The sequence below is a fragment of the Triturus cristatus genome, chromosome 1_2 (assembly GCF_964204655.1).
Source record: "Triturus cristatus chromosome 1_2, aTriCri1.1, whole genome shotgun sequence".
Classification (NCBI taxonomy): Eukaryota; Metazoa; Chordata; class Amphibia; order Caudata; family Salamandridae; genus Triturus; species Triturus cristatus.
This window is the reverse complement of record NC_140580.1, coordinates 1,072,955,958-1,072,981,465: the sequence shown is the minus strand read 5'-3', so window position 1 is coordinate 1,072,981,465 and position 25,508 is coordinate 1,072,955,958. Positions and strand designations below refer to the sequence as shown.

Genomic DNA, 25,508 nt, shown 5'->3' with positions numbered 1-25,508 from the left:
GTGCCCTGAGACAGGAGGGGTGTGTGCAGAGTCCTCCCAGCAGTGCCCAGACACAGGAGGGGTGGGTGCAGAGTCCTCCCAGCAGTGCCCTGAGACAGGAGGGGTGGGTGCCCATCACTCCCAGCAGTGCCCTGAGACAGGAGGGGTGTGTGCAGAGTCCTCCCAGCAGTGCCCAGACACAGGAGGGGTGGGTGCAGAGTCCTCCCAGCAGTGCCCTGAGACAGGAGGGGTGGGTGCCCATCACTCCCAGCAGTGCCCTGAGACAGGAGGGGTGTGTGCAGAGTCCTCCCAGCAGTGCCCTGAGACAGGAGGGGTGTGTGCAGAGTCCTCACAGCAGTGCCCTGAGACAGGAGGGGTGGGTGTGATGCACAGTGTGAGCCTGGATCATTGATTGTGTAGTTGCCCTCATTCCACCTGTGTCCTTCCAATGGCACGTACTGCTTTTGGCCTTCCCCCACAGGATCATGTCCCTATGACAAAGTTGCAATGCGTTGGATGCATACTATGCCTTGTTGTAAACTGCAAATGTGTTCTAATCTGTGTCCCCGTGACATGTGCAAGGTGTATTGATGTAGTGTCACTTGTTCATCCTCACAGGTAGACGCCTCTGCCAAGGAGCAGATATGGCTGGACGCCGTCAGCGCCGTGAGGAGTGCGGATGGTCGGAGGCGGCACCTGTCCCAGGTGAGGAAACGCTGGCAGGATATCCGGTGCTGGACGCGGAGGATCGCACGGGTCCTGCTGGGGGACTCACCTGTGAGCCACAAGAACCGCGGGCGCCGCCGTCTCTCCCACATCCAGAAACGTGTGCTGGCGGTGGTCTTTCCTGACTTGGACAGGCGTCTACAGGACATGCAGCAGCCGGAAGGGGGTAGGTACATGTGTGTGTTTGTTGTGTTTCACCAGCATTTGTAAGTGCACTGTTCCATGGATACACTTCCAGGGTTTATGGTGTTGTGACGATCCTGTTACCCACAGTGTTGCAGGCCTCACCTGCCTCCCTTCCCAACCTTGCAATGTGTTCCCTGGTCTCTGTGTAGTCACTCCATCACAAAGTAATGTAGCCTGACACCTTCTCCAAGTGTACAATGCCTGCAGCGTCATGTGTGGGGGTGGTGTGTAAGAGGTTTAGTGACCTTGCCTGTGCCCTGTCCAGTTCTGGACTTGTGGGTTCCATGTCAGTTGGCACTAATGCTGATTTCAGACATGGGAGTTAATCTCTTGAGTGCGAGGCCTTCCAGCAGGCATGTCCCATGTGGTGGCCTGTGACATGATGTGCATGAGTGTGCATTACGCATAGTGCAGGGATGTTAGCGTGTGTTGCAGTCATTTCCATTCAGGAGCATGGAGTTGTGTGGCCACTACTGTCCCCAGGGGCATCTTTTCCTAGGTATCTTGTGTGTAATCCGAGAATGCCGACAATCTCTGTGTCTACAGCATCGCTTGTGCTCTGTGCCATTGTCCCCTGGCACCATGTTTATTGACGTGAGATGTATTACAAGTGTCCACTGTCCAGCCTGACATGATTTTCCAAGTTCATACTCACGGTGGCCATTGCCTGTGTGTCTTGTAGCAATCATCTGATGATGGCCATTTGTACATGATTCTTTGGACAGCCGCACCTTGGGTATTTGGTGTGCAATCTTGAATTATTGCATCCCATGTGTATTTCACCCAGACTAAGAGATGTAAGTGCTTCCTGTGTCTCCACAGATGTGTCTCATGTAGGGGGTGGGTGGGGCGGCCATGGCCTACATGTCAAGACCTGTCATCTCCTTGCTCGGACTGGCCAGTGTGTGATGTTTGTCTGGACATACACTCAAGGTGCAGCGTGCCAGTCAGGGTGGGCATGTTCTCAGTATTACCTATGCTGCATGTGCCTCTAGTTCCTGGATTTGGTCCCTGCTCATCCCAATTTCCTGCCACGCTGTGTGGTGCAGATGCAGTGCTGTATTGTCCCCAGGGCCTTGCTCCTCAGTCAGAATGCCATGTCATCTCATTTGCTATTGTGTCATGCTCTCCATAGTTTTTCCATGCCATGGTGGGTCACACAACTGTGTCTTGCAGGGCCTACGTATGTACCTTGTTTTGTAGTTGTAACTCATCCTTTGTTTCAGGCTATGCACTGTAACCTACATAGATTGTACTCATGTGACATATGTATACAGGTGTATGATTACTTTCTGTCTCTTCACCCTGCCCACAGCATCGTCGGGGGACACGGTGGGAGACATGGACACAGACGGCGCGGAGGGACCGAGCACCAGTGCCAGCGGTGACATCGGGGCTGGCACTTCGAGTGGGACAGAGGCGGTGGAGAGTGACCCCGGGGACCTGTCGACTGGCACAACAGACTATGAAGCGGACGGGTCTGAGGATGATCACTCTGAGTGGGCGGTGGCTGCACCACCATCTGACAGCAGCCCTACATCTGGCACCGCCCCCTCCATTGGCATCAGCCGCCTCCCACGTGCTCGTGTCCCTTCCCAACGTGCCCGGTCACCACATGTCTCCTTCCTGCCAGGCACCGCACCCCCTGCCCCTGTCTCCACTGCTGCCGCCAATGCTGAGTCTGTGGACATCCAGCGGCAGTTGCAGATTAGTCAGACTGCGATCCTTAATGTCCTCCATGGCCACAGCCAGGTCCTCAACAACATGGAGGCATACTTGGAGGGCATTCATTCATCGCAGGCTGACCAACGCAACTTGCTGAGGTCCATAGACTCCACACTGACTGCAGCAGTGGGTCTCCTGCAGCGCTACGTCCCACCCCCTACCCCTGCTCCTTCCACACTTCCCACTCCCATGCCTGTCCAACATACACCCAGACGTAAGCATGCAACCACCACAACAGACACAGGCACCACACCAGCAGGGAAGGTCCGCCGCACACCTCCTGACACGCACACACAGGGTGCAGTAGGCACACCCACTGGGTCGGGGGGCAAACGTGTGACATGCAGCCAGAGTGGGAGTCCGCATTTCACACAATCCACTCCCTCCAAATCCCCTCCCCTCAGCTCTCCTGGCCACATCTCCCCCAAAGACTCCTTCATGGCCGCTCTGTCCCTGAGCCCCACAGTGACACCACCCCGCAAGCGGTCAAGGAGGTCCCCGGTCATGGTGCTTGATTCCCCCCCCCTGTCCACACCCTCCCACAGTGGCGCTGCGACCCATCCCTCTGACCCCCCCCCTCCTTGGGGCCTGTGGTTCCTTCGGGTGCAGGGGAGTCCCTGGAGGACCTTGCTAAGGTGTGCAGCGAGGTCCTGGCCTCCGCCTTTGGCCCTGCCCCACCCCCTGTGGTGGAGTCCTCCATCCCTGCACCCACGACACCTACCCTTCACCCTCCTGTCCCTGCGGTGCCTGTTTCTTCCCCCCCACATGATGCCCTGACCCCTCTGGAAGACGACGGATTGTAACTGTGCAGGCAAGCTAGGGGACACGCATCCCACTGTGTCCCCTATCCAGTTGGGACTCCTGGACTGCCCTATGGCCTTTGTTGAAATTGGACTCACGTCATACTAGTTTTTTTCTCATGCTGAACAAAGCTATTTATTTTTGCCCTTGGAACACTCCTGCATTGCTGGCCTTGCTGTTGGTGGGGCTGCTACATGGTTGTGGGTGTTGGTCATGTGTTGGGTGTGTGGGAAATGTAGTAGTGTGCTGCTCATAGGGGGGACCCTGGGATCTGTGTGCCATCACACAGTGTTAGCTACCTTTCTCCATTCATGTATGCAGTTGCTGCATGTTGCAATTGTCCCAAGGTGTATTCCTTCCTCTGTGTACCCTGACTTCTTCCCTGCAGGGTGTCCCCTGACTTTGGCACAGAGCTGTGTGTCCATTAGCTGGGTGTGTGACGTAGTCCTTCACCTTTGCACATGCATGCTGAGCGATGTCTCCACCTGCGTCATTCGTGGCATCCTTGGTAGTCATTGTACTTGTGTATGTGGCCTATTGACATGACTTCATGTGTACATGTTTTCTTTTCTGCGCTATGCATGCGTATACTCCCAGCCTCGAACACATGTGGTACATGTACTGCAGGGTCTTTGTGCACCTGACTGACATTTGTGGGCATGGTATCTGTGACTACTCCACCCTTTGCGTTCCATGGGCACTGCTGGGAGTGATAGGCACCCACCCCTCCTGTCTCAGGGCACTGCTGGGAGGACTCTGCACACACCCCTCCTGTCTCAGGGCACTGCTGGGAGTGATAGGCACCCACCCCTCCTGTGTCTGGGCACTGCTGGGAGGACTCTGCACACCCCCCCCTGTCTCAGGGCACTACTGGGAGGACTCTGCACCCACCCCTCCTGTCTCAGGGCACTGCTGGGAGGACTCTGCACACACCCCTCCTGTCTCAGGGCACTGCTGGGAGTGATAGGCACCCACCCCTCCTGTCTCAGGGCACTGCTGGGAGGACTCTGCACACACCCCTCCTGTCTCAGGGCACTGCTGGGAGTGATAGGCACCCACCCCTCCTGTCTCAGGGCACTGCTGGGAGGACTTTGCACCCACCCCTCCTGTCTCAGGGCACTGCTGGGAGGACTCTGCACACACCCCTCCTGTCTCAGGGCACTGCTGGGAGGACTCTGCACCCACCCCTCCTGTGTCTGGGCACTGCTGGGAGGACTCTGCACACACCCCTCCTGTCTCAGGGCACTGCTGGGAGGACTCTGCACACACCCCTCCTGTCTCAGGGCACTGCTGGGAGGACTTTGCACCCACCCCTCCTGTCTCAGGGCACTGCTGGGAGGACTCTGCACACACCCCTCCTGTCTCAGGGCACTGCTGGGAGGACTCTGCACCCACCCCTCCTGTGTCTGGGCACTGCTGGGAGGACTCTGCACACACCCCTCCTGTCTCAGGGCACTGCTGGGAGGACTCTGCACCCACCCCTCCTGTCTCAGGGCACTGCTGAGAGGACTCTGCACACACCCCTCCTGTCTCAGGGCACTGCTGGGAGTGATAGGCACCCACCCCTCCTGTCTCAGGGCACTGCTGGGAGGACTCTGCACACACCCCTCCTGTCTCAGGGCACTGCTGGGAGTGACAGGCACCCACCCCTCCTGTCTCAGGGCACTGCTGGGAGGACTTTGCACCATCCCCTCCTGTCTCAGGGCACTGCTGGGAGGACTCTGCACACACCCCTCCTGTCTCAGGGCACTGCTGGGAGGACTCTGCACCCACCCCTCCTGTGTCTGGGCACTGCTGGGAGGACTCTGCACACACCCCTCCTGTCTCAGGGCACTGCTGGGAGGACTCTGCACACACCCCTCCTGTCTCAGGGCACTGCTGGGAGGACTTTGCACCCACCCCTCCTGTCTCAGGGCACTGCTGGGAGGACTCTGCACACACCCCTCCTGTCTCAGGGCACTGCTGGGAGGACTCTGCACCCACCCCTCCTGTGTCTGGGCACTGCTGGGAGGACTCTGCACACACCCCTCCTGTCTCAGGGCACTGCTGGGAGGACTCTGCACACACCCCTCCTGTCTCAGGGCACTGCTGGGAGGACTCTGCACCCACCCCTCCTGTGTCAGGGCACTGCTGGGAGGACTCTGCACACACCCCTCCTGTCTCAGGGCACTGCTGGGAGGACTCTGCACCCACCCCTCCTGTGTCAGGGCACTGCTGGGAGGACTCTGCACCCACCCTTCCTGTGTCAGGGCACTGCTGGGAGGACTCTGCACACACCCCTCCTGTCTCAGGGCACTGCTGGGAGGACTCTGCACACACCCCTCCTGTCTCAGGGCACTGCTGGGAGGACTCTGCACCCACCTCTCCAATTTCACAATATGTACGCTCATGACATACACGGATGTGGGTACGCTCCATGCATTCGAGGTGGGGGTACGTGTCGTACTTACACTGTTGGGGTGGGGCTACGCTCCATGCATTCAAAGTGAGGGTACGTGTCTTACTTACACTGTTGGGGTGGGGCTACGCTCCATGCATTCGAGGTGGGGGTACGTGTCGTACTTACACTGTTGGGGTGGGGCTACGCTCCATGCATTCGAGGTGAGGGTACGGGTCGTACTTACACTGTTGGGGTGGGGCTACGCTCCATGCATTCGAGGTGAGGGTACGGGTCGTACTTACACTGTTGGGGTGGGGGTACGCTCCATACGTACGCGGGTGTGGGTACGGGTCGTACTTACACTGTTGGGGTGGGGGTACGCTCCATACGTACGCGGGTGTGGGTACGGGTCGTACTTACACTGTTGGGGTGGGGGTACGCTCCATACGTACGCGGGTGGGTACGGGTTGTACTTACACTGTTGGGGTGGGGGTACGCTCCATACGTACGCGGGTGTGGGTACGGGTCGTACTTACACTGTTGGGGTGGGGGTACGCTCCATACGTACGCGGGTGTGGGTACGGGTCGTACTTACACTGTTGGGGTGGGGGTACGCTCCATACGTACGTGGGTGGGTACGGGTCGTACTTACACTGTTGGGGTGGGGGTACGCTCCATACGTACGCGGGTGGGTATGGGTCGTACTTACACTGTTGGGGTGGGGGTACGCTCCATACGTACGCGGGTGTGGGTATGGGTCGTACTTACACTGTTGGGGTGGGGGTACGCTCCATACGTACGCGGGTGGGTACGGGTCATACTTACACTGTTGGGGTGGGGGTACGCTCCATACGTACGCGGGTGTGGGTACGGGTCGTACTTACACTGTTGGGGTGGGGGTACACTCCATACGTACGCGGGTGGGTACGGGTCGTACTTACACTGTTGGGGTGGGGGTACGCTCCATGCATACGGGTGGGGGTAGGGTCCGTACATATCCGTCCCCACGCTATGTGATGCTTGTGCGGGCCGTACCCAGGCCTTTGCCACGTGGGTACGAGCCGTCCCGCCATTGTTGGGGTGACGTGGGTGTGGGCGTGGTTCGACTCGTACCCACGCTCTACAGGCGTGGGTACGGGACGTACCTGTCTGGTTGTGTTGCCTGTTCGCGTCGTGACGGACTTCCGTTGTGGCGGTCGCTGGCTTATCTGGACACGCCCCCACCCCCTCGTAGTGACCAGGGCATGGGAGTCAGGTATGTCCAGGGCATGTGTGCTGTGTGACTTTGGTGGGGGGTTTGTGGCCTGCCCTGGTCCTGCCACCCCCACCCCACCCCACTTTCCCCCCTCCCTTAGTTGTTCTGACCTTCTGCGGCGTCTGCGTCGGAACCTGTATAGGAGGTCGAGTGCTATGAGGGCCGGGATGACTCGTAGGTTCGGGTCCATGTCTGTCCGTCGCGTACTGGTCCTCCTTGTTCGCGTCGTCCTGTCGCGTACTGGTCCTCCTTGTTCGCGTCGTCCTGTCTGTCCGTCGCGTACTGGTACTCCTTGTTCGCGTCGTCCTGTCGCGTACTGGTCCTCCTTGTTCGCGTCGTCCTGTCTGTCCGTCGCGTACTGGTAGTCCTTGTACGCGTCGTCCTGATTTCCCGGCAGTTTTTGGCTGCCGGAAAATATTCACCGTGCGGGATGACGTCGGTGCGAATCGTAATTCCTGGTTCGTGAATGGCAGGCTGTGTGCGTCCCGACGTCAGGTCGGCGCTTTCCCGGTTCGCATTTGTATGTTTATTTTGTTCGGTCGGGGTTTTTTACGATTCGTACGGACATGGTGTTCCCGTGCGAATCGTAATTCCATGTTTGTATTTTTGTACGACCGGGTATGCGTCGGACGGAGAATATGCTCCGTCCGACGGTTCGTACCCGGTTTTTACAGGATCGTAATCGGCGCCCAAACATATATAATTTACTAATCCCACTTCAAACTGTATTAACTCAGGGAAGGTGTTGGACACTAAACATATATAATTTACTATCCCCACTCCAAACTGTATTAACTCAGGGAAGGTGCTGGACACTAAACATATAAAATTTACTATTCTCACTCCAAACTACATTACCTCAGGGAAGGCGCTAGACACTTAGGGGCCTTTTAGGATGGCGGGCGGACTTTAGTCCCCCCGCCAACCTAGCGGCGCTGGGACCGGCTGCCAGTGGTGCGGCGGTCCCGCACCTGCAATTAAGATGCCACCGTGGCATCCTCCATTCCCAGAATTGTGGCGGGTGGTGCTCACAGCACCACCTGCCACAATGCTGAGAATGCACGTTGTGCATTGTCATGCACAAGGTGACAGGCACCGCGTGGTGCCTGCCACCTTGTCCGTGACAATGTAGGGGGGTGCCATAGGTACCCCCCATGTGCACCCCCACTCCCCAATACCCTGGGGCCCCTCAACGGGCCCCCGAAAGCAAAATCTGCATGCCTTTCTCCACCACGGAAAGGCTGCTTCCCGCTCCAATGCTAATATGGATGGCAGTGTTTAGCAGACACCGCCACCATATCCAGACACTTTTCCACCCGGTCGACTGGTCGACCGGCGGAAAACCGTTGGACGGTCTTTCCATCCGCCGGGGTCCCCCCGCCATACTAATATGGCGGACGGGGTATAATGTAGGGCAGATCCACCCTATATCATAATAGACCCATAAGCATTTAAAAAAATATATATATATTTATAAATTACATTATAAAAAAAATTAAAACATTATTTAAAAATGAAAAATAGTTAATAATTTTATATAAAAACATTTCTACTCTATAACATTATTATTTTCAAAATCAAACAATTAACATCTTCAAAATGTACTATTTTTAAAAATTGTATTACATGTTTTTAATTATTAAAACAATATTTACATTTTCTTTTTTAAGTACACAATATTACAATTGCAACACTAAACACCCCTACATTAAATAATATATTTTTTCTTAAATTATAATTTCACTACTATAATACCATATCAAAACAAAACTTGGTAATATTTTTATTTTTATTTTTTTCCCAAAAAAAACCCTTTATTGACATAGAGGAAATGTACAGGTCAGAACGCCGTGGAAGCACATAGCAATGGGAGGTCCACCAACCAGCAGGGCAGTTAAGTTTACTCTTACACGGCCTTTCAGCCGACATCCCGGAGGACCGGCGGCGTCTCAATAAAAACATCATATACAATGGACCAATCATGTTTGCGTCTGAGAATGGTGGCTGCACCAATCCCCAGTCCACTCTACAGCCTTACGTGTATGAATGGCAAGCCTACCATTATCCACCATTGCCTACAAACCTGGCCTAGTTCCTGAAAATTTGTAATCATGTCACAAACCCCAACCACCCACCCCACCCACCCCACCCACCGCACACTAGCTGTCTCCTCATTCATTCCATCTACTTTCATACACGTCCGCAATCCTTACACCTAGCAGCAACCAGCGATAGCGTCCCCCCGCAGCCAGTCTGTATACTCCCTTGCAGTACTCGTTCAACTCCCTAGTGACCCCATAGAGAACGCGCCAGTCAGATCCGAGTGGCACCCCTCCACACCCTCTACGGACAGGCGTCCATCCCAGCTGCCACACCGACCTCACACTCCATCAGGCGCTCGTAGGGTCCTGATCTAGTCCCGCGCCCCCCTCGGCCCCGCTGTGAGCAATGGGTTCCTCACACAGTGTCTCCCCCTGACCAGCCGTTTCTGTGACCCCGGTAGTCAAGTATGTTCTATACAACCCCCAGAAGTTCTTGGGACGACCCTTCGGGGGTAGCAATTCGCTATATGTCTCCGCCTGTGTGCTGCAATACAGCATATCCCTGGCCCATCGCTTCTTAGTGGGAAGTGGCCCTCTCATCCAGCATGCCGCCACAACTCGCTGAGCTATTAACAGCGCTATATCTGTCAGACGTCGCAGTGCTAGCGGGAGCGGCCTGGAATAACCCAGCAGCGCCAGTGCTGGGTTGGGTTGTATCTCCGTTTCCAATATCTGGCTCAGTTCCCGAAACACCGCTGTCCAAAACTGGGCTATGTTTCAAATTTTCACTTTTTCAATTATTTTTTTAAAAAAAATGAAACATTACTCCACAAAGTATCAGCAAATTTCACTAAATTTAATTTTTTTTATTATAATTTATTTTTAGCATATTAAAATTTCAATTTTAAATTTATTTTATTTTCAAAAATACCCACCTCTTTGCCTAACCACAATATCCCACTCATAAAATCCAAATTTAATTGTTTTGAATATAAAATATATATTTTTTTAATTTAACATTTTCTATTTTTTTAAAACACTCCCCACCCTTATCCCCTTAACCCCAACATCCCACTCCTAAAACACAATTAATTTTGTTTTATTAATTTAAAAATGTTAAAATGTAAAAAAAATATTTTTTAAAACACTCCCCACCCTTATCCCCTATAAACCCAACATCCCGCTCCTAAATTTTTGTTTTTATAAAACATATTCAATGTAATAATAATTATTAATACATTAAAATATATATATTATAATAAAAATGTCACATTTACAAAATTGATATTTTTTAATAACGATATTTTCAAAATCGATATTTTTAACAACATTTTATACAACACAGTAAATCGATATTCTTGACATCAGTATTTTTGACTTTTTGCATTTTTTTAACTCGATATTATAACAAAACGACATTTCAAACTCGATATTATGTCTACTTACCTCTAGAGGGCACCTCAGAGCCAATTGGTGCCCATAATCTGTGAAGTTCCGCAATTGATGGAAGACTGTAGCTGCGTTTTGTCCTCTCTTCCTTCCCTTACCCTCAATCCCCCTTTTCCTGAGCAGTAATCTATTTTAGAGTTGTCTGAGCAGGATTCCATCTCTGAGTTGTTCACAATTCTTAAAATAATGAAGATTGCGAGATTAATTTAGAAATTCATTGCACCTTTTTCCCTTGCAGGACCGAGTGCATAGTGACAATGCATGCAGGCACATACAGCACGGCAAGGCTGACATTCTTTTTTGTTAATTTACTGTTCCAGGATGGAGGGTGTCCATCTTGGGGCAGTAAAACAAAATAAAAAATGTGCGTGAGAAAGCGTCCCTTTATGAAGGGAGCGCCCGACAGCAAATTTCATCTGCCTGTGCTGGAAAAAACAGGTAAAAAAAACAGAATGTGACGATGACAGGGGTTAGAAGGAGCAGGTGAAGAGGTATGCCCAATGGTGGACCAGGGAGCATGGAGAAATGGTAGGCGGGAGGAGGGCAAGGGGGTAACAGAGGAGCTGTGAGCAGAGGGAGGCAGTTGAAAAATAAAATCAATAAAACCCGAACTGGAAGCAGTGGAGGAAGCGAAGGACATGCTGTGGATGGAGGTGTGAGCAACAGGGGAAACCTGTTGGGAGAAGGGGGTAGTGTAAAGATTTTAGGAGGGGAGGAAGCACCCAAGCGAGAGAGCAAGAAAACACATGCATTCCATGAAGTGATAAAAGCAAAAGAAAAAATGTATTTCCAGGACCATGAGCTGTGGATAGAAGCAAGTCATCTGATCAAAAGGAAGGCAAAGAAACTATTCTTCAAGGGAACGAGAAGCAGAAGAAGAGGGCGGAAAGCCACTGAATAAGAAGCAAGCGAGAATGTCACGAAAGGCACCCAGTAGCAAGCCATGTGCTGTCTAGAAGCTGATTGTAAATATTTATACTGCCGGCATTCGATGAAAGACAGCTACAATGGGGTAAGAGTTTAAAAAGAAATAGAGGTATGATCAAAAGAAATAGGGCTGCTAATATATTCATAATAACATATTGTTAAGCATCTGGAAAAAACTTCCTATTAAAATGACTTCCTGTTACCTACTTGCAGAATGAGGTAAACGAGGGAAGTGTTCTCCCACAGATGCCATCTATTCCCACTTTTCGATGCATTTGCATCTATATTGTTCTACTTCTATCCTTTTAGTTGTTGGTGAAGTTGGGCTTCATCATATTTTTGTATTCAAACGTCATGCATCTGGCAAAGGTTCACAAAAATATAAAGTGCAAAGTTCTACAAGTTAAGCAAAACCTATTGTATGCCCATTCACACTCTTTCCTTTATCTGTGAAGTTTCCTTGTAATTGTCTTATTTTGCTCAGTTTGAGGTACCACTTAACCGAAGGGATATCCTCTAACACCTATCTATCACGCCCTGGTATAGGGGAGGCTATGAATTGCTCTCTCGCCCAATTTTCTGACTGAGCTTTTTGCCCTAGGTTCAGGTCGGTGTCAGAAGTTATATTTTGCGGGTGTAACAGCACACTTCCTATTATTCATAGAACTAATGGAAAATATATCTACAGACAATAGTCCAGAGAAAAACAGATTTCACTATTAGTGATTGGAAAAATGTATTGAAATAAAGAAGCCTTGTGGAAGTTCTGGCACTCGGAACAAAAAGCTTTGGCTACATTGTGGACACGTTTTTTAAAAATGTATTTTTGTTTATTGAGAATTCAATTCATAATCCAACATACATATACAAAATAAAGTGCTTATGGTGCTCAATTTCAATTTGGGTTGACATATTCCCACAAACATAGTCCATTTTCAGATCACATCAATATCAAAAAGCTTCGATTAAAAATACGTAAAACCAGAAATAGCAAAAGAGAGCCATATTTTGCACAATTTCCCTGTAACATTTCATTTTGATCAAATCACAGATTAATTTCCCATTGGACTTCCAGCGTTTCTCAAATTTGGTAAGAGACCCTAATCTTAAAGCGTAGCATCTCTCCAGCTCTTTGACTTTATGAAGTTTAGCCATCCAGGCATGGAAAGTGGGTACAGTATTACTTTGCCAATTTTGTAGAATTAATGATCTTGCCACCAGTGCTGATATAAATAAACATTACTCTTGCATTTTATCCATCGTTCTGCTTGGATAGCATCCCAGAACTGCAATATACTTGTCAATAATTAATGCTTGACCTATAGTCGTTCTGAGATATTTCTTAATTTCTTCCCATAGTTGCTTGATCTTTGGGTAATCCCAGACAATATGAGACCAAGTACCTCCTCTCTCCTTGGAACAGCGAAAACATCTGCTCTGAATCTGGGGTATATAATATGGAGAAACGATGGGGTCCTATATATTAACCATTTTGTGTAGAATTGCATTCTTCAAAAGTTGGCACCTCTAATTGTTGTTACATTAAGTTTGTTCATTCTATTTCAGACCACTCTAGGGATCTGGAGGCCTTCTTTCTTCTGCCATTTATCTCGGGCTTTTTCATAGACAATGGATGGTTTATTATTTACCAAGTTGCTTACTGACCGCTTATCAGTTGTTTCTCATAGCAATTTGCTTAGTTCTGATCTTACTCTTAGCTCTCTAGAGTCAATATTTTCTAAAAAATGCTTGATTTGGATAAATGACCACTTAAGCATCTCCCTGGAATGAAGCAGTCCATTCTCTATCTCTGGCCACTTTTTCCAGGAATCTCAGTTAGGATGGTCTCTCACTTGCCTGTACCCATTCTCCTCCCCTTTCTTTAGTACACTGGTTTGCAACAACCTGACCTCCCCAGTGTATAGGTCGGCCAATCTTGTAGAGCCATTTATCCGTGGGGTACCATAAAACTTTAACAGTTGGGTTTTTTGTTTTAAAAACCACTGGAGTTTCCATATATTGCACTTTCTTCGGGTTCTTGGCAATCCTCTTTGGATCTGTGAACTCAAAATTGGGCCTATACGTCCTAAATGATTTCATCCCGCAGGATTTTTGAGCACTTATAACCGAACTCTCTTTTTTGATTGCCTGACCCCCACCACCTTTCCCTCTGCCCCCTGAAAGACAGAATTACCCACTATTCCCTCTTCCCCCTCCTTGTTGCTGGATGCCATTTTTTTGCATACTTTTGCGCCTTCTGACTCTCCCCCTTCCCCCTCTTGTTCAGTGCTGTTTAAGCACACTTTTACCAGCCAAGTAAGTGACTGAGCTTTTCCATTGATTGACAGTCTTGGTTTTTGCCCCCTTCAGGACAGAAGCAGAGCCTCACTCCTCTCCGTCTGCCAGTTTTGATAGCAATGATTGAGCTTCCTGGACATCTGTGAAAACGTAGAATTTCCCGTTAGCTAATACTTTGTTTAGATTGTTGAACTATCGAAGCCTGAGCTCGCCTCTCCGTTAAGAAGTCAATCATCTTAACAAAGTCTCTGTGCTGAAGCTGCAGACATATCACAGAATATTTTGAACTGAGGGGTTTCTGTAGTGGAGAAGGATCGCTTCGCTATCGCAATGATTAATATTTTTTCCTTGACTCTAAAGTCTGCGAAATTAAGTAGTATTGTCTGTGGAAATTTAGCATTCGATTGTGTCTGTGCTGGGACTCTATGGGCTCTAGTGATCATAAGGTCCCTTTCTATCTCTGGCATTACTTTCCTCAGCAATGAATCAGCTCATTTAGTTACCTTCGTGCCTCCACATCCTTCCGGGATTCCCACTAGGCGAAGGTTTGAACGTCTTTTATAATTTTCTAAGTCCTGGAGCTTTAATTCCATCTGGCACTTACTTTTGCTCAGAATTAGCACATCTTGCTGAATGGCAGACAGCTTGTCCTCTAGGTCAGAGATGCGGCTCTCTGCCTCGTCTAGTCTTTTCGGTACCCTGGATATGTTCTCTTCCAATTTAGACAGTCTTTCATGCAGCTGGGCAATCCTTGATGCCTGGGTCTTTTTTAAATCTCTGATTTCATTCAGTATGTTTAAGAGCATTTTTTGTATTGATATTTCTCCACTCTCCCCTCCCTCCAGAGTTTTTTCCGCCGGCGCCATCGGGTTTGCAGTGCTTTCTTCATTTTCACTGGCTATATCCCATGAGATCTTGGCTGACCGCTGAATGGCTTGGGAGGGGGGGAACCTATAAGGGTATTTTTAGAAAGGTCGTTCTTTTCTTGCAAGTGTGCTGATCTAACCTTTTCTCCTGCGGAAGCAACTCAGTCAACTTGAACGGGGTATATGGCTTTGATTGTAGTCTGATTCTTTTGGTGCTTATGGAAGAGAGGGTATTGCTTAGAGCAAAGAGGACCATCATCAATTGTGCTCTGTACCCCCATGCTCATGTCTTGATCCACACCGTTCCTTGTCTCCGGTCGTAAATAGGGTGAATCATTACTAGCACCTTCCTCGATTTCCAGATCTGACGTGCTCTCAACATCTAAGGGGTCATCTGGCTCAGTTTGCTTTTCCTTTTCAGCTAGCGCTTTGGACAAGTTTTTGAATGAATCTAATAAAGATGTATTATATAAAACTTGGAGTGTGCTGGACCGAATTATTTAAGTGGTTGGAAAAGACTACGACCAGGGCTTTGAATCTCAAGTCTGTGATAGACTACCTCTTCCAATATAAAATAGTAACTATTAATCAAACAAGCACATCGAAGATAACAATTTCCTTGCCCACTTTAATCTTTCTTGCCGAATGGCTGTAGTACAAAAACTGCCACACTAAAAATCCTGGATGATGAATGTAGTATTATTGTACGCTTTCGACATGATTGATCGCTGTCACCATTTACACGCCATGCGTGTGCATCGCAGGTGAGATCCTCTGATGGTTTGACTTTTTCCTAACCCAAAACAAATTGTAAGAATTAGTAGTTGATCAACCATGATCACCCCTATGATGTGTGGAATCTCCCAGGGTTCAATTCTAGCACCAGTACTTTTTCTATTCTTTAAAGAATTCTAATTGAGAGCCCAGAGGTGGCCTTTTATCAATATGCAGTGAACCCCCAGAGCTACCTGAGGGTATCACCACCTGAAGACATCGCCACACTAAAGTCATTCATGTTGAAGCTTTAGGACTGTATAGCAGAAAACAAATTAAAATAATCCTTAGAGAGATTAAGACCTCTTTTTTTAAAAACCTTTAAACAGGGCCTTGATGTCTTTGGGTAAATGTCTGCGCTCTACAAATTCCAAATCAAATGAGTAAATGGTCTTTACAAGTAGTGTACCAACATCCAATTTCATCACTGTCACAATATTGCATATATAGAAGTAATGATACAAAAACATCCTACAGAGATTCTTGATGGAGAGGCAACATCCGACAGTGTCAAAATAGAAACATGCATGATGTTCAAATAGGAGAAGGTATGCGGCAGGTATAAGAAGTGAGAACCGGGGAGCTGTAATAAGAAAAATGCCATTGAGTACAACCAAAATAAATAACAATTATACAATTAAAATGCCGAATTAGACAGGGGACTGCATCGTTGAGTATTGTCTAATAGGTTTTTCAGTAGCCACATAGACCCATTCTAAAGACCAATTACTGGACTCGTTTATGTTACTGCCTACGAGGCTCCCTTAACACTTTGCCAGTATGAATTAATGAAATGAAAGAACCAAAGTGTTGAATATATCTACTGCTACTCTCGACTTACACCCCCAGAGGGAAGCACCAAAAAGATATGTACCTTTACTGCAGAGTATGGGCAGGACTGAGTTCCTTGAAGACTCTTTATTCTGCAAATGAAAAAACGATATTGTCCTCATTTAACAATGTATCCAAACAGGCAAAATGCATGAAGCTCTTTAAAACACTATTAACAAGTGGACTTACTTTACCGCATCTTCACCAATTCAAAACTCTGAATGTAATGGACTTTCCTTTTGCTCAAATACAGGCGTGCTTTCCCTCACGGGTATTATCTATAAGAAGTACAGACGTAAGCGCATTTAAGCATACGGTCGGATGTTTTTTAGTATTCTCATTTTTAACCAAACAAACACAGGGGCATTTCAGAAATTCATACTGGCAAAGTGTTAAGGGAGCCTCGTAGGCAGTAACATAAACGAGTCCAGTGGCAGAAAAGCCAAAAACTCTTGGAGCAAACAAGCTGGAGCGGCCGCTGCATCTCTAGAAAACAGGTACTCACTAAGTTAGTTACATGTACAAGAGAGAGAGTTAGTTCGGGTTGACGCTGTTTTTGCATCATTTAATTATTTTGTTTTTTGTAGAATATCCGGTCTATTTATATGAAGCCCTGATGATAGTCCCAGTACTATTCGCCTGGGTCTTGAAACGCGTTGGCATTTTGGGAGGCATATAGTTAATTCTGAATGCAGCAAGAGTTGAAGGAAATTATTGGATAAAGGATTGATATACTATTCAGACGCTCTTTTGATGCTGGAGTTGGAATAATACATGTGGTTCATAACATTGGATATTTTCATGTTTATTACTAAATTTTGTATATGATGTAAATTTTCCTAAAAATGTATTTTGCATCAGATTAATGTATGAATTCATTTGCTGCTTTTGTCATGTTGCAAGCTGTTGCCAATAATTTTTTCACAGTGTCTAAATCCATTTTTGTCTTTAAGTGTATGTTAATGTGAATTGTATATACGTGTAAGGTCATGTGTGAATTTGATAGGTCTGTGTTTCTTTTTCAGTCCAAAAAATTGTTTTGATCAATTTTTAAATTAATAAGAAACAGGAATGGTCTAATAAAAATTCCATTCGGACAGATAAAAGAGTTGACTGTTCGTTACTCCATGAGTAGTAGGAGTGTACGGTAGTACGGAGCCAGGTTCATTGTTTTGTGTTCTGAATTTTGAATAGCCCTACCTGGCCCTGGTCCGTTGGGCTTAACCCCTATAAGTTTTTGCACTTTTAGAAAGTTGGCATTTTTGTGTCCTTACTATTTGGTGCCTGCTTCCTGTGTCACTTGACTGTGAATAGCTTGGCAGTTTGCCTTTGTGTACGCCCCCGAGACAGTGAGACAAAAGGGGGCTAGGTGTTTGCTGTCATGTCATTCACCTGGCTCTTGTCCGCAGAGACAATGCTGGACCTCCTATTTCTGCTAGGCGGACTTCTGATCAGTGAATTGTAACCGTGAATCCCCTGCCACCCCAGAAGGGAAGGGAGTTTGGGACAAAATAACAAACAGAGAGACTTGCGTGCCTTTGAGCTCAGCCACCATCTTCTTGGAGTCGTATGTGCATCTTTTCTCAGTCCTGGGGAGCGTCGTTGTGATATGTGCGTAATGTAGTGAGCAGTAAGCTGTACTGTAAATACAAGTAGAGTGGTTATTCAATAAATAAGTAGTCATGAAATATTCCCTCTCGCCTTTGACATGTGTACTAACAATCAATTACATGATAATGAATCTAATGTTGCATAGACTTCCAATACTCAACTGCTGGCCTTGAAGTTGTGGCACTCTCAGCAGAAGCTATATTGTGTTTTCACATCACACACTAAGGTACATATTGTTTGTTCAATACTAAGCACAAGGTGCACATGGGTGTGCTTTTGGATTCACAGACTACAGCACAATAAAGGATGGCACATTAGAATGTCAATGGACGCTAATACCAAGGCCTTGGTATGCATTTTAAATAATATCCACAATGTCTCAATGTTCAAGAGTCATCCTGTTTTCTGAATTTCAGCGTCATAAAACAATTTTTTGGTTGATATGCTTTCCGTTAGTTCACTAACTTTGATGATGTTACCATGTTTTCTCCTTTTAGGTGCGGCGTTGCAGAGATGCCATTCGCTGTATCGCTGATTTGCAGGGAGAAGATATCCGCAGTGTAAGAGATATGCAGGAGAGCCACACGGCGTTGCAGAGATCAAGTTTGCTGTGTCACTGGATTTGTAGGGCAGATGTCTGCAGTGTCGGAGATTTGTAGGAGAACTGCAATGCAGAAGAAGCTCGGTCAGGTCATGAAGGCGTTCAGGTGAGAGGGGTCACTGAAGAGGACCCGTCCTCTTCAACCAGTGGGTAAGCCAAGCAATGCCGCGTGGTTTGAGTGTGCCATAAATACCATTACCAAATGCTGATAAGTCAGCACAAATATCCCCATAGTCATGTGCCTATGAGTCAGCCCAAATATACACATTGTCAAGTGCCTATGAGTCAGCCCAAATATCCCCATAGTCATTGTTAGAAATTGGATTTCTGGTTCGCTAGGGCAAGCGCCCAAGCCAGGCAGAAACCACCACTCTAGTCAGGGCAAGGGAGTTCCACACTGAAGATAACCCCTGCTTACCCCCTGGGTAGCTTGGCACGAGCAGTCAGGCTTATCCCAACACACACACGCAGCAGCAACACACTAGGCACACCACAAAACAAACTCCACACAAGGTTATATAAAAAACATAGCCTTTGTATTACTCATAAAACACATTAGAATGCATTCACAAATATATACTGTGCCACCTGGCACTTGTCATGTATTCACAGGGATTATAATCACTACAGGGCTAATCGGGCCACTGTCATAACCAACATATCACAATTAGTGAAACCAACCAATAGCTACTGGCAATAGGGTCCTGAGCATAAACACATTATGCATACAGATATTAGGCATACATATATGAGGCATACATCCTAATCATCAGCCTACCACTAAAGAGAATACATCAATAGCAGCGCACCAAAGTAAACATTCTTAGTGTGCACATAGCATAAATCACCATAGTGACGTGCGGGGCACAAACCTTAGCAATGTAATCCCCAAAGCCAATTCTCATCAGACCATAATTTGCAGCGGTTATTCGTCTTGCAGTATTAGACTAGTCAATTTGTTGCGGAACCTAGAACTAATTGCAATACAATTTCTGTGAGTGGATTGTTATTGAAATTTATCCTTAGAAAATGATGGTGAAAAGTCTACCACTCTATCATGACGCGTTAATCCAATATGGTGGATTTTTCAAAATGGCTGCCCATTATTTGAGATATAGGGTATAACTGTTTATATGCCCATGTGTGGTATCATTTTATATGTTTTTAGGGACGGGAAAGTCAAAAATAACATCAAAAATTGTTTCTGATGGCCATAATATCAAATAATCGCGGAATATGTCAGATAGACAAAGTTTGTATAATTTTTTCGTTGACTTATATGACAAAGTGTGAAGGAACGTAAATATTACAATTAACTTTTGAAATAAAAAGTTTGCTATTGTTTGTGTTTTGTTTTGTAACTTTGTTGTTATTGTTTGTTTTTTTGTTAATCAAAAATGTTTCATTTATGTGTTACAGGTTCTTGCGAGGTGCTGTGTGATTCAGTGAAAATGGACGTAGAAAAGTGTTTCATTTGTGATGTGGTGTTTCATGAAGATGACGATGTATCTGTACTCACTGAAAGAGGAGTGACTGGAATTCAAAAAGCATGCAAGGAGAGAAAAATATCTAAGTTTCACGTTTGTGTTGGGCAGAAAGTTCACAAGAAATGTAGAGCGCGTTTTGAAAACTCCGTTCCAGGAGAAAGAATCAGATCCCACAACTTCTCGTGTCTATGGTCGTGTGAAACCCTGTTTGATTTTAGAAAAAATTGTTTTTTCTGTGGTACTAAGTTAAGTTTATACTTCAGGGAGAGGAAAAAAAATGCATAGTTTAATGCACGAACAGTTGAATTTAAATCATCAGTTTTACTAAAATGCAACAAACGCAATGATGAATGGGCAGACAAAGTTAAGAGACGTATCCAAAATGTGTCTGATTTACATGCTGTAGATACATGCTACCACAAACAGTGTTACGTCAATTTTTATACTGGAAAATTACTTCCAGGGCAGTTCACTGATAACCCTCCAATATCTTCAGGTCGACCAGAGGACTTAGTTCGCCAGGAAACTTTTCTTCAAGTAGTTAAATACATGGAGGCAAATGATGAAGAACAAACTACTGTTAAAGAACTTGTTAATAAAATGCGAGAATTACTGCCAGAAGATAGCGAACCATACAGTTCGAAGTATATGAAACAAAAATTCAAAGAGCATTTTGAAGATGAAATCTTCATAGGAACAGTTGCAGGGACTGCTGATGTTGTTACTTTTAAAAGTACAGCTGCTCATGTATTGCAAGAGTACCACAGTCATAGCCATGAAGATGTTGAAGAGGATCGAAACAATCTCCTTATGGCAGCTGCTGAAATAATAAGAAATGATATTAAAGACATCCCTGTAGAACCAGAAACATATCCACCCATTGAAAACATGAGTAGTGTTGACTATAATGTGAGCTATATTCCTGATTCGTTAAGGCTCTTATTAACAGTTTTTGTTACTGATAAAACCAACAGAGAGAGAAAAGTAGCTTCTATAGGATAGGCAATTATGCAAGCTGTGCGCCCACGAGTCTTAGTTGCAGCGTTGCGGTTAGGGCTGGCAGTTCAATTACATGACAACACAAGCTCGAGATTTGTAGTTGAAGCAGTAAATCATATGGGATTCTACAGCTCATATTCAGAAGTTCTTCGTTTTGAACGTTCAGCTGCAGCAGAAAGAGGAAATACTATACTTGTCCTTGTGGAACCTTCTGAAAGTCCTCCGAAATTCGTTCAATATGCAGCTGATAATGGATCCATTACAGCGGGGATTTGAAGTGAAAGATGGAAGATTGGCTCCCATTAGAATGAGTCAAGCACAGCACCAGATCATTTATTAAAATTTGTGAAATGTGGCTGTAGCAAGAGTCAATGTGCGACTCTGCAATGTATATGCAAAAGACAGCTAATAGTGTGCACAGATGCGTGCACGGATTGTCGAGGAATAAGCTGTTGCAATTCCATGGAAGTGGACATGGACGATGATTGAAATCATACTATTCTTATACTGAGGAGTGCTGTTTGAATTTATCTCTTTAACAATTTTCATTTGTCAGTGTCATATTGAGAAGTGCTATATTATCTAGTTGAAATTTGTTGATTCTTTTCAAATGATGTTAAAAAAATGTAAATAAAAAATAATGTCAAAACTATGTTTGGCATATTAACATATAATTATCGTTGTTTATTGTATTAATCCCAATTTGATATTATGGTCATCAGAAACAATTTTTGATGTTATTTTTTACTTTCTCATCCCTAAAAACATATAAAATGATACCACACATGGGCATATAAACAGTTATACCCTATATCTCAAATAATGGGCAGCCATTTTGAAAAATCCACTATATTGGATTAACGCATCATGATAGAGTGGTAGACTTTTCACCTTCGTTTCCTACGGAAAAATTTCAATAACAATCCACTCAAAGAAATTGTATTGCATTTAGTTGTAGGTTAGCCCATTTTTCGAACTAATTTGACTAGACTATATACACCGCAATGTAGTCCTACAGTGTAATCATGGCCTGAACATGCCTGCCCCAAATACCTTCTGGTGAGCCAACTGGCCCCCAACACGTGTAGAGCGCCGATGTACCTGCACCTCTACTCTAACTCTACAGTCCCAATGCTTCAGCGCTTACCATGTGGCAACTGCAGGGCTGGGACCTCCGTCGAGGTTCCACCCCAGTCCTATCAACAAGAATGTCCCCGGAGCCTCATACCCAAATCCGGAGGTAGAAGGGGTGCCGCACCCACCAGGAAATGATCCCTTTGCTCCACTAACAGCCCCAGCGCTCCCACGCTGATTGAAATGCGGCTCGGTAACTACGGGGTAGTGATGGGCCCTCTGAAGGTTGCCTCCACGTCCTGCCCCCAATGACAGCCTGACTGTGCTACCATGGGCAACTGTGCCCGAATACTTCTGAGGGACCGGTGGTGACCTCGGCAGGTCCTGTGCAACTGGCTTGGCGGAGGAGGCACCTCAATCTCCACGATGCCTCCGGTGCTGTTCACGGTTCCTGCGCCGTCGCGGGGAAAGTGGGCGTGCCTGCCCGTGTAGTCCTTGTGACACCTGATGTTATGTTAATGGGTTTGTTTGTAGCGCGCACAGCTACTCCTGGGAGTGTCCCGGCGCGAGCCTGTGAGGATCCAAAAGAGGAGAAGAGTTAAAATAGGAAGGTTTTAAGCTGCTTTTTAAACTGATTAGTCTCTTTGATGGCCCGTAGAGAGAAGGGGAGTGAGTTCCAAGCCAACGCTGCCTTAACCGTAAAGGATCTGCCCCCCAGTTGAGCCCCAGCAAGCGTCCTCCGCTCCTCCTCACTGCTCCTTCGCTGCGGGCCCCGCCCACAGTCAGGCGGGGATGCTGCCTGATGTCCGGTAGCTTCTTGTGGCCAGAAACACCCTCTGCACCCGCCGTATGGGGAGGGTTTGAGCCTACTCCCAGGGCTCAGGAAACAAAGCACCCTCCACATGCAGGACTGAGTATGGGGCCCCCACCTTGGAGGAACAGGTGTTTCAGGGCCTTCCCAGCGCGCCTGGATAAGGACAAAGTTAAACGCTCTTCAAGCACTTCTGGTGTGCAGGCAAAATGCCCCACACACTTGACTGCAGTATGCGCTCACACCTGGGCTCAGGCAAATGAACTCCAACGCACATCCAGCCCAGATTCAGGGTCATGTGCCACACGAGAACAAAGCACCCAGTTCTGCCCATACCACGGGCCCTACAGCACTCTTGGAAGAGTGCTGGGGGACACACAGGCAGGGAGCAGCCAGGCAGGCCAGCATCAGGGGCATCAGAACAGGGGGGGCTGCCCTTCTCTCAGCCCACCAGAATAGTCCAGTCCCTAGGCGGTTCCTCCTGGAAGTCCCACTCATTGTCTTCTTCAGTTTCAAGCAGCTTTTTCATAGGGTCACAGCCCCAATACTAATACTCCCAATGTCTTTGTTCTCTCCCTGGCCCAGGGCTCTGCGCCCGCTCCAAACCAGTTTTGGGGGCACTCACACCTTTCTCTAAAGGTGCCCCTCCACCTCTTTGTCAGTGTAGGCTCTGTCTCCAGACACACCACAGGGGGGACAGAGTCAGCATTGTGGAAGGCAGCCACAGTCCCATTCAGTCCCAGGTGCTACTCCTCCCACCACTCCAAATGCAGATTGGCCTATTCAGCCTAGTGCTGACTCACCCAGCCCGTGCCACTCCAGAGACAGACATGCAATACACATCAGGCAGGCACAAAGACACACAGCACACAGAAATACCCACTTCTAAAATTGGCATTTCTAAAATAGTGATAATAAATCTGCGAACACCATTACACAGCATTTATTATTACTATTCCAAACATACCAAACTTGACCACAACTGACATATCAGGATTTACCACTGAAACCCTTATCAGGGAATCCTCAATGCATTCCTATGAGAGGGCAGCCTCACAGTAGTGAGAAACCAAAATGGCTGTTTGTCACTACCAGGACATGCCACACAGTTAAGGCACATGTCCTACCTTTTATCTACATTGCACCCTGCCAATTGGACTAACTAGGGCCTACTTTATGGGTGACTGCTATGTAGTAAAAGGGGAGTCACAGTTGTGGCACCCACTTTAATAGCCACATCACAACAGCAGTAAACTGCACGCACAGGCCCTGCAATGGCAGAGGCCTGAGACAGGTTTGAAAGGCTACTTTGGTGGGTGGCGCAAGCAGCGCTGCAAGCCCACCAGTAGCATTTAGTTAACTGGCCCTGGGTATATGAGATAGCACTTTACAAGAGACCCACAGGTAAATTAAATATGCCTAACAGGTGTAGACCAGTCTTACCACGTTTACCACAGAGAGCACACGCAGTTTACACTGGCCAGCAGTGATAAAGTGCCCAGAGTCCTAAAACCACCTGTGAGAAAGTGGCTCTGTATATACTGTTCCCTAATAGGTACAGGGTGTACAGAGTCCACAGTCCCCCAGAGGCTGATAGAGGTCAAAGTTAGGTATGACCTTACTCTCAAAAGTGGTAGCTTGGTCGAGCAGTAAGGCAGTACCAGAGGACAGTGTAAAGCATTTATTGTACACACTCAGTCAGCAAATGGTTTCACACACTCAATAACTGAACTCTAGGCCAATGATTTGTATATATAAAATATATGCTTGTTTTATTTTTAGAACCACAAAGGGGGTAAAAATATACTTTCTCAGAATGAGAGGTTGAATATAAATACTTTTGTTTCAAGCAATAAATTTGTGTAAACAGTCACAGTTGGTTGCAATAAACAATCCTATTTCCTAAACATAACAATGCATTGAGCTCAATGGTAAATTCAGGTTATTTGTAATAAATTACTTTTCAGATTACTTTTGGAATTCCAGGTCTGGATCCTAGAACCAGCCTGGGGTCAGTATTCAGAATCAAGTGATGAAAGTCGACTTAATAACTGTAATGATTTTTAAATAATATTTAGCTATTTCAAAAGTTAGCACTTAGAAAATATTTCACAGAAAACATTCAATGGATCTCTATGGCAAGAAATTCAAATTGCAGGTAGAGTACTTTATCGTTACTTTAGTAATCCAGGACTGGGTGCCTAGACCCAGGACTGGGGTCCTTATCAAAAGCAGGTAAGTAATTTCGTTTGCAGAAATGGTACGATTTTAAAAGAATATTTCAAATTTGCAAAAGTAGACACTTAGAAGAAATTTCACAGAAAAGCAGACAATGGTTTCCTAAGGGAGAAAAATGAGTTAGAAGTAAGTATAGTTGTGAACACTTTTCAGAGTCAGGGCTGGGCACCAAGATCCAGCACTGGGAGCTCACCTAGGAGCAGGTGAGTAAATTCGTTTTTGTCACTTGGCTGATTTTTGGTGAATTTTTGCAGTTTTGAAAAGTTCACACTTAGAAGATTTTTGAAGAAAAAGCCAGTCAATGTTACCCTATGAGGAAAATGAAGTTAGCGGTTTAAGGGTAAGTACTCGACTGGTAGTGTTGAAATTCCGGGCATGGACTCAGGGGTCCCCCAGTGTCAGGTAGGTACAGTTGGTTCACCCTCAGCGGTTTCAGGACGGCCGGGTG

The 25,508-nt window shown here is 46.8% G+C and overlaps 1 pseudogene; it reads right to left on the bottom strand.

Annotated features, from left to right (window-relative positions):
* Window positions 1-14,634, bottom strand: part of LOC146868672 (palmitoyltransferase ZDHHC11 pseudogene) — a 130,954-nt pseudogene extending 116,320 nt beyond the window's left edge.
* Window positions 14,635-25,508: the final 10,874 nt, after the last annotated feature.